Source organism: Schistocerca piceifrons, chromosome X (assembly GCF_021461385.2).
Source record: "Schistocerca piceifrons isolate TAMUIC-IGC-003096 chromosome X, iqSchPice1.1, whole genome shotgun sequence".
Lineage (NCBI taxonomy): Eukaryota > Metazoa > Arthropoda > Insecta > Orthoptera > Acrididae > Schistocerca > Schistocerca piceifrons.
The window spans coordinates 584,369,158-584,378,639 of NC_060149.1; positions in this window are offsets into that span (position 1 = coordinate 584,369,158).

Below are 9,482 nucleotides of genomic sequence, written 5' to 3' on the forward strand. Positions count from 1 at the left end.
CAGCACGAGAAGGGATACAGCGCTGGTCATTTTAAAATCACTGCGAAAACATGGAAGAACTATTGGTCTTAAACGGGATGACGCGAAGGTGGAGACAGAGATATGTCGTTGACAACGGCGGGGATGGGCACCCCCCAGCTGGTACAAGTATTTCGGCGGGTGACTGCCTACAGAGGGCGCTGGGCGGCCGACGTCAGCGCACAGTGTGATTGAGGCCTCATCGTCCGACAGGTGGCGAGCTGTCTCTCTCGCTACAGATCTGCATATTTGCGCCACTGGTCACCGAAATTTGACGCGTTCACGCCTTCGCAGTTTCTCCTCTGGCTGTCATAAACAGTGGCTTAGGTCACAACTTAAGCAGTATGTCCGCCGCTCCTGAAAACATTGGTCAGTTGCGCCGACGAAATATTGTAGAATTTTCACAATAACATTCTGTATCTCGCCCGAGAAGTTGAACCGACGAAATATGGTGGAATTTGCACAATGATATCCTATGTCTCGCCCGAGAACCATATCTACAATCTCTTGAGCAGGTTTAGGAAGGCGTTTCTCGTCCTCGCAAGATCTTTCTTTATTAGACACGCGTAGATGGCGAGAAATGGCGCAATGCCACCTGACTCTCTTGCCTGAGCGTAAATTTCACTGCACAGCGAACAGCAAACAAAATTAAAGATTCTCCCGTCGTTATCGACTATAGGGTCAAAGACTGTCCAAACTGAACTTCTAGGATTCTTTTCAGGCTTTGTAGTTCTATACTCACCACTGATTAGTGTTTTTCTTTTACTTTCGTTTTACCTGACACGCTCTCCAACGTCTGCAAGCAACTTTTAGTTTCCGCACTCATTTTCTGTGCGAAGAAAAACATGGAAGTGGTACCACTCTACTATGTACTGGTACTGCTCTACTCGCCGTTCGTAGACCGATGCACGCAAAGGCCGTCACTGCTACAATCAGCCTGCAGGCCGCTGCACAAAAAACGTGCTTGCGCACGGCACCGGCCGGCCGATGCAGGGACATCATAGGCTTGCTTGGTGCAGAGCGGGACTGCCGCTGACCGTGGGCTGCGTGTTTGCGCGTCTCTGCTGAGCCAACACCTCTTACAGTCCCCTCCAACAAGACTAGTAGGCTATGTGACATCATTTCCAGTAGTCAGTTTGTGGGCGAACAGAATCTGCTACAACTAGCGCTACTGGTGGGCAGAGGTGGAGTTAATGGCCTTACCAACTACGCAAATCAAGCCACCGATTGAACGCGTTGTTTATTTCATTTAACGCTGCAAGAAAAAGAAGCGACGGCTACAAAGCAATATGCGGTGAAAAATCTACAGTTTATAGTAATGTGGTTAGTTTCTGTGGATTTATCTGTATCTGCAATTCGGATTAAAGTGTTTATGTTGGTTACCCTACCAAATAAGCAAAACTTTACCGTTGCGTTGATTTCAAAATGTGCAGTTTGATCGTGTGACTTGATCTACAGAAATACATCTATTTTTAATTCTATGGTTCCCATGTGATCATTCGAAATGGTGTATAAGTGTTGTGTGCCACGCTGCAGAGGAAATTACGAAAATAGGCCGCGAGTAGCGGGGTTTTCTTCTCCTAAAAGCACAGAACTCCAACGGAAATTAATAGCTGCAATACACCAGGAATATTCCAGGCTACACAGAATTCGAAGGTAACCTCGGCGTCTTTCTAATTCAGTCAGGTTGTCTCTGGGTATGTGTACTCTAGTACAGAGAGAATTAGTAAGTTATCGTGCGTTTAAGTTAGCATGATGTCTACTTGTTCAGTAACAACGTTATTTTAGTTGACCTGTTACCTTTATATTGCAGAGAAAGTACACTGTACACAGTACTGAATTACTGGCGGACTGTGATTTAATTGCGCAGGAACATCTTAAGTTTTATAACTTAAAATACTGAGTCAGTATTAATCTATAAGTTCTGAAAGTAACCGACACTAATCCCATGTTTGCGTTAGTAGTTGCAAGTGTAACTGCCCATCGTACCCTCAGATTTAGTGATAAGATGGCCCACTGGATCAAGCATGAAAACAGGATGGTGTACTGAGCTGAAAAAAAAAAGCAGAAACTGAACGGTACAAGCTTAAGAAGTGCAATATGGAGCATTATTTAACAGTCGCGCCGTCGTGGTTAGGCGGTCACTGTGTTTGACCGTAAACCAGACGACCCGTATACCATTTTTTTTCCCCACAACATTATGAACTGTCAGTCCTATCATTGAAATGTTTTTCTCCTCTTTCTCTAGTCTATACATTTGTTATGGAATATGAGTCACGTGGTAAGAACACATTACCGTCGCAAAGAAATGTGATGAATAGTGAGAGCAGGCGAGAGAACGTATAGATGTCTCACGGATATCAACGAATAAACGGGTGTGAACTATGTGACAATAATTCAAGAGTCAAAACTTCCAAAACAGAAACCAACTTCAGAAAAGTTAAAACCGTATGTTCTGACAGAGAAACTGTGTGATTGAGAAACTGTTGCGTTAATTTGTAGCAGCTTGCGTGTCAAACTATTACGTTTTCATCATTTCCTTGGGATGATTACATTCACATTCATACGAACACCGAAATCGGGCAGGGAGGCATGTCTCACTCACTTAGCAGGCATACAAAATAGGTGCGCCGAAAAGAGATTCCTATCATATGACACACGTGCTGTCACTAATGCCGCGTGTGACACAGCAGACGTGTTATCCGGCGGAGACTGCGGTTGATTTGTCGCCTTGTCATCAAACGTTTGCGGTTCCCAATCGAAAGCCACATCCTTTCGGCTACTAATAGAGTAGTTGTGCAGAATCAACTGTCATTATAGGTCCCTTCCTTACACCTCGCTGTTGCAGACGGACGTTACACAAAGACATTGACACAAATTTGAATAAAGCGAAAATAAAAAAAATTAACACTGGGGAGATTCGAATATAGTTTGCCCGCTCGGCAGTACAACTCTGTGACTACTTTTTTTTTTACATCTGATTTCGTTCGTTGCATTTGTTCGGGGCGGACGTCCCAGGACACCCGTTCAAGTTCATCGTTTATCGGTTCACTCAGTTTTTTTATTACAACGGGCAGTTAACCCTCTAACCGAACACGATGAGCTACCGTACTCGCTAATTTAATGAAGACGCCGTTGTTGCTTTAATATCCTCTATATTGCACTTCTAAGTCTTGGACCATTCACTGTTTCTGTTTTGCTATTTTTTCGCAGTTCAGGTACACCTTCTTCCTATTTTCGTGCTTGATCTGGGTTCAGTTTTGGTCGGGCTTTCCACTGGGCCCTCTTACCACTAAATCTCAGGAGGGAAAGATGGGGAGTATCCCTTGTTAGTGGCGTAATTTCGCTTGGGCGTCATCGTATGTAGCTGGTAGAACTCTTTCTCATTATTTCAAGGTCTGCGAACTTCACTTCACTTCACTGAGAACATCATTCGTAGCGACTATTTCAACAGTTCCACAGAGAAGAAATATTTTGTGCCTTTTTCGAAACCTCGCCTTAAAACATAATCCATAGCATAGAGTCTGCCTAACTGTCCGATGTACCTCCCGTCAGCTCCTTGTTCAAAGTAAAGTGTAGATGAGACACTGGAGCGTCTGGAAAACAGAAACTTAGGAATAGCTATTGCAGCGAGCGTATCAACTCATGCCAAATATTAACTGGAAAGACGTTTCGTGGACTGTAATGGCTTTCTTAAGTGCATAGGATTTATGAAGCTGCCCAAAGATTCGCATATTATAAAGTCAGATACTTCCATTAGTTCTGTTCTAATAGAAACAACAGATATTCCTACACTTTTGTGTTCTGTTGCGGTAAATGCTGACCAGAGTGTGCAGTTACATGTTAATAAAAATTTAATCACAAAACTAGGTTCAAATGGTTCAAATGGCTCTGAGCACTATGCGACTTAACTTCTGAGGTCATCAGTCGCCTAGAACTTAGAACTAATTAAACCTAACTAACCTAAGGACATCACACACATCCATGCCCGAGGCAGGATTCGAACCTGCGACCGTAGCGGTCGCTCGGCTCCAGACTGTAGCGCCTAGAACCACGCGGCCACTCCGGCCGGCCACACAAAACTAGGTACAAGGAAGTTTCCATTAACTATAAACCATTTAAATGACTTAATTGAAGTTGTTGATAACTTGGGAAACTTCACCAAAAAGAACAACGATAGTTCAGTAAAAGCCCATTTGCTACTCATGACCAATTTTTTGAAAAATATGGCAAACTTTTATGATGAGACTGAAAGTAGCAAAATTATTTTTTATGTGAGCAAGATACTTGTCAGATTGTATTACATTTTGTAGTGATTAATTTTCAATATACAATGCACAAGATTTGTTCACATTTCAAACAAACCCATCAGCTGAGCAGCTAGTTGGCAATTTTCTGTTGTATACAAAACAGGAGTTACAGTTTCTTTGTTAATCAGATCAGATTGTTTCACCAATGGTTGATTAAATTCACTTGAAGCCTTATTTGGAGTTCACGGGAAGAAACATTTTGGGTGCTGCATTCAATTCTAAAACTGGTTTTTGTGACACAAAATTTACTTTCTGCATAAAGATGTAGTTCACATCCTTCCAGTGAGAAATATAAATGGTGAAGAATTCTTCACTCTGATTAAGAAAATAGTTTCTGGTCTACATGCAATAGGTTTTAAGGTAGTCAGTGTTGTTACTGACAACAATTATTTTAACAGACGGCTAATGTCATTCTTTTCTTGCGCTCCTCAACTGTCAATTGTTTACAGACATCATTGTGATCACACTCAACCCCATTTTTCATGTTTTAGATTCTGTTCACATATTAAAATGAGTCAGAAACAATTGGATCAGTTATAAAGATTTCGATTAGATAATAAAGTACCCCCGGTTTGAAACTGTTTCAGAAAGTACACTGCTGCTTATGGCCATATGCAGTTAAAAAGCTACATGCAAAGAGTGTACACAGATGATAAAATTTGTCAGCAAACTTAAAGTCTCTTTATCCAAACAACCTGGAGCGACAAAATTTCAAACTTGCGCTTAGTACTTTCAATGAAATGACTGTCTAAGGTTTCTTAGCCTAGGGGGACCATCATCTTATTGAAAGTACTGAGAGCACTGCTAAATGCATTAAATTAATTTGTACTTGGTGGAACGTTTTAAAAGCTAGCTCACTTTGTAGAGATATCCGTTTCAAGGGTGCACTGAAGATTCCCTCTCCAGCACAAGTAATGAAAATATCAGATATTTAGAAAGATTTTTTTTGTGCCTGAATATATGGAAACATTGTCCTGATTATACGTTTGGATTATCCAATGACGCACATTTAGTCATATCAAATACCAGTCATCCTCTTCTGGGAATGACAAAGTATTGCACTGAAAACTTGAATTTTAAATATGTTTTGCCACGAAAAGTTCAGGCAGATGTTCTAGAAGCAGAATTTGGAAAATATCAAACAATGGCTGTACTTCAGTATTTACTATCGTCGAGACAGGTATTTGAAACTGAATCCAAGCAAAATCCTTGAAAATTTAGCATCTGCTCTTAGAGAAGTTGTCATAGAACTAGATTCTTTTGAAACTGGCTGTGGAGATGATGTCACCCTCCTTGGCAGTGTAATGTGTTTCAGGGAGGAGCAAACTCAGTTTCTTCAGGAATAGTTGCCTGTCTATACATACTTGTCAGGATACAGTGCCAAAGCTGTTCTTAAGAAGCAGACACATGAGAAATGTAAAACATATTTATTGCTAGATAAAACATTATCAGTAATAGAAATGATGAAGGCTATGAACTTATAAGAAAGGTAGACAGAGGTGGATTGTATTCTCTTAATAACGAGGTTATTAATGCTGTAATTTTTGCGTATTTTGTTGTTGAAAACTTGATATCTGGAGAACATGAACACCGCTTAATGAGATGCTCATCCCAAAGAAATTCAGTTATGAGATTAGCTGTTGATATAATTAAAAAATAAGACTTCTTCCTAAGGCAGCTTTCTTGTAGTGAGTTAGATCACACAGAAGACAGAATTCTTCAGTTTGTAGTAAAAGTAGCGTGTAGTATGTTTCTCAATAATTATGTTAAAAATCAACGAAAGCCGTGAGAGCAATAACAGCAAAAAGAGAAAATTGTCAACTGTAAAGTAGTTTGGAATAAATTTTGTGATGAGTTATCAAACATTTACATTTGTCATTTTCTCCTCGTTCCTACTATTGTCAATATGTGTAACTGCATTGTTAATACTGAACGTGCATAAAAATAGGCTTATATTTTATTTACAAATATTTCATTTCATTAACAGCAGTATTCTGGTACAAATTTTACAGTTCTGGTGACACAGGAAGAAAAAGGTGTCACATTTACAAAATCTCTCATTTGGCTTTGTTGGCTAAAAATTGGTTACATGAGCATAATTACACTATTTCCGGCGACAATATCGGTGCTATCTTTGGTGAGTCATTTATGTCCCAGTGAATTACATTTTTGTTGAAGTAATTAAATTTACGATCGCCTGAATAATTACGTCATCCTATCTGTTAACTTTCACTGTATCTTTGTCACAGTAACTCTATTAGTGAAATTTACGGGGTATGGTGTATGTAGGTTTCTGTCGCAACGTTTTTCTTCACAAGTAGTAAAATTTTGCATACTATCTCACGCACAATAGAAGGAAATCACAGTGTATTACAACCAGCGTAACAGGCATTTTGAGCTATAGCGTACAGGAACGGCACAATTTTTGTGTAAATGATAAAGGGTGGCACAGTTTCCTTGTAAATAACACAAGGAGTGATAGTCGAGAGCCAAGTCGTGTGATTTGTTATGCTTTCATGAGAGAAATGCACGCTCTTGCGCTAATGCTGGTTTGCAAGGACAGCCTAGCAGCGATGATGTCACAGTTGCACCGTGAGACTTGCTTATCAGAAGGCACTGACTGATTGAGCCAACAGCACGCCGGTGCACTGCACAGCACTGCTCGACCTGTACGGTGACGTCACGGGCTCGCTTCGTCAGTGCATTAGTCCGAGACAGTTGTAGTCCAATGCGGCCGCAGCCCGCCAGCTGTGCCGCTGTGCACGACTGCGCAACACACAACTTCTGTGCATCGGTGAAATTTTCCAAGTTCCGTAGCCGCCCCGTCACAGATATGGTGAGCCTCGTGCAATTTGACGAGTTAAAAAGCGGGCAGGTAGCGAGCAGATCTTCGTCACCAAACATGAGCCGTGGTTTCTCTGTAACTCAAAAGCCCGTCATCCTCTTCATTTCAAAACGCAGACGGAATGCCGGCACAATTCAATACCTTGAGACCCTAAGCTCGATTATTTATACCCTTACAGCTACACCTGTGACGTAGTCCTAGCGGGGTAGGTGGGGGGGGGGGGGGGGAGGGGACGAATGGGATTGTCGTATTCTTGCCATGTCACCTTTTACTAGCTCGCTTTCTACTGAGCACATATTTCTAGGCACAGTTAATATTGGCAGCGTGTGAGTTTCTCGGTGGCACGCAAGTGCTCCAAGTTACAAATGTTATTTCACTCTTTGTCACACTGTGTTGTGACGTTGGCGGTTCTATGCGCCTGGGCCGTGGCTGGTGATGCGAACCCTGTCTGTACGGAGTGTTTTGACGAACTGTCGCCGGCACGGTAGTTCAGCGTGTTCGGTTCAAAAATGGCTCTGAGCACTATGCGACTTACATTCTGAGGTCATCAGTCGCCTAGAACTTAGAACTAATTAAACCTAACTAACCTTAGGACATCACACACATCCATGCCCGAGGCAGGATTCGAACCTGCGACCGGAGCGGTCGCTCGGCTCCAGACTGTAGCGCCTAGAACCGCACGGCCACTCCGGCCGGCTTCAGCGTGTTCGGTTAGAGGGTTAGGTGCCCTCTGTGATAAAAACTCAGTTAATGGATCAATGATGAACTTGAACAAGCGTCGTGGGACGACCGAATGAAGAGAACAAACAATAACAAAACAATGAGATCAACAAAAAAATAGAAAAAGAAACTGTCAGGAGTACTGCTCAGTGGCTCATTTCATTAGTACATCGGCCGACCTGGCCTCTACTGCCTCGCTATGGCTGAAAAAACACTTTTAAAAAATTTACCATTCGCGTGCAGAACTTTTCCCGGGCGCAGCAAGGCAGACCTTGCCAGAAATCCTTACCGAAATTGACTTCTGTTCTGAAAGACAGGCTATGTTGACGTATGAGCGCTGTGGGAGCTTACGCTGGATGTGTTTGAAAGATAGGGCAGATACTTTCAAATAATTTTTTTAACCAATTCAGTAAAATATTCGCGACTGGCTGACCATTCAACAGCAGTGAAATTATCAGATTTAATTTGTCTTGTAAATCACGAATGCTTTACGTAACTAATGAGTTGAAAATAGTTAATTTTTAATAGAGTATATTCATTTGAAAAAAACTCTAAATGGTTACTACTTTATAGGTGACATCAAATAAACTTACTAAATTTCGTAAGTTAAACTAGTAATTCATGCAGAAAATGGTTAATGCGCACTGTAACCCCCAGCACTCTTAGCAATCTTACATTTCGTAATCGATCTGCAGTATTTTACCTCCATAGCTGTTACATGTTGAAATAAGCAATTTCGCACCGGTGAGAGTGTGAGTGGCGGGATCTGAGAGACAATATGTTTACGTATTATAAGGCACATGCACTCAACTGATTATTAAAGTTTACTTAATACATTTTTTGGCTTGTTTAAATTCTTTTGACCGCGTTCATTTCCTTTTCGCAGCCATTCTGATGACTCCAGTATAGAGTACCTACTTTTGAACGCTACACTATTATCACCCATTATTGGTTATGATGTACTGTACATGTCTTAGTTGTTTGAAATTAAGCCTATAGTCCCATAAGGTAGATTTAACTGTAGATTGTCTTCCTTTTCAGGTAAGTTGCAGCTCAGTGTCATACACACACAGCATCCACCTGTGCGTGAGTAGCTGTAGCAGTAAGTAGACGAACTTCTGGCACATATTGCCCATAACATTATTGTTGGTTTCTATTCGTGGTTCTTTCAGTTATGGCAGTTAACTGAACTTGTAATGACTGGATGTCTTTATTACTTGGCCGTAACGAGATGCCACGTAAGTGGCAACTGAGATTCAAAGGATGATAATTGACCGTGTAACGTTTAAAAAAAACAGAAGAATGGCGATGGTGGATTATTATTATTATAATGTTCGTCTACCTATCCGTTGCACGGTTCAGCAAATGTCCTACCCAGCTTGCAGATATGCCAGGTTGTATCAATACAACAGTTTATGAGAGTACGACCTGTCACTTTCCTAGCATCCCTGACTTTAGTTTTCTTACATAGCGTCGTCTAAAGATGGCTCGTAGATCTCGTGCCGATTGGCTTCTTCTCCATGTAGGCGTAGGTTTAGACATGCAAACAACAGTGTGTGCTGAAGTGAAATGGCAGTGTAGGAGAAAAT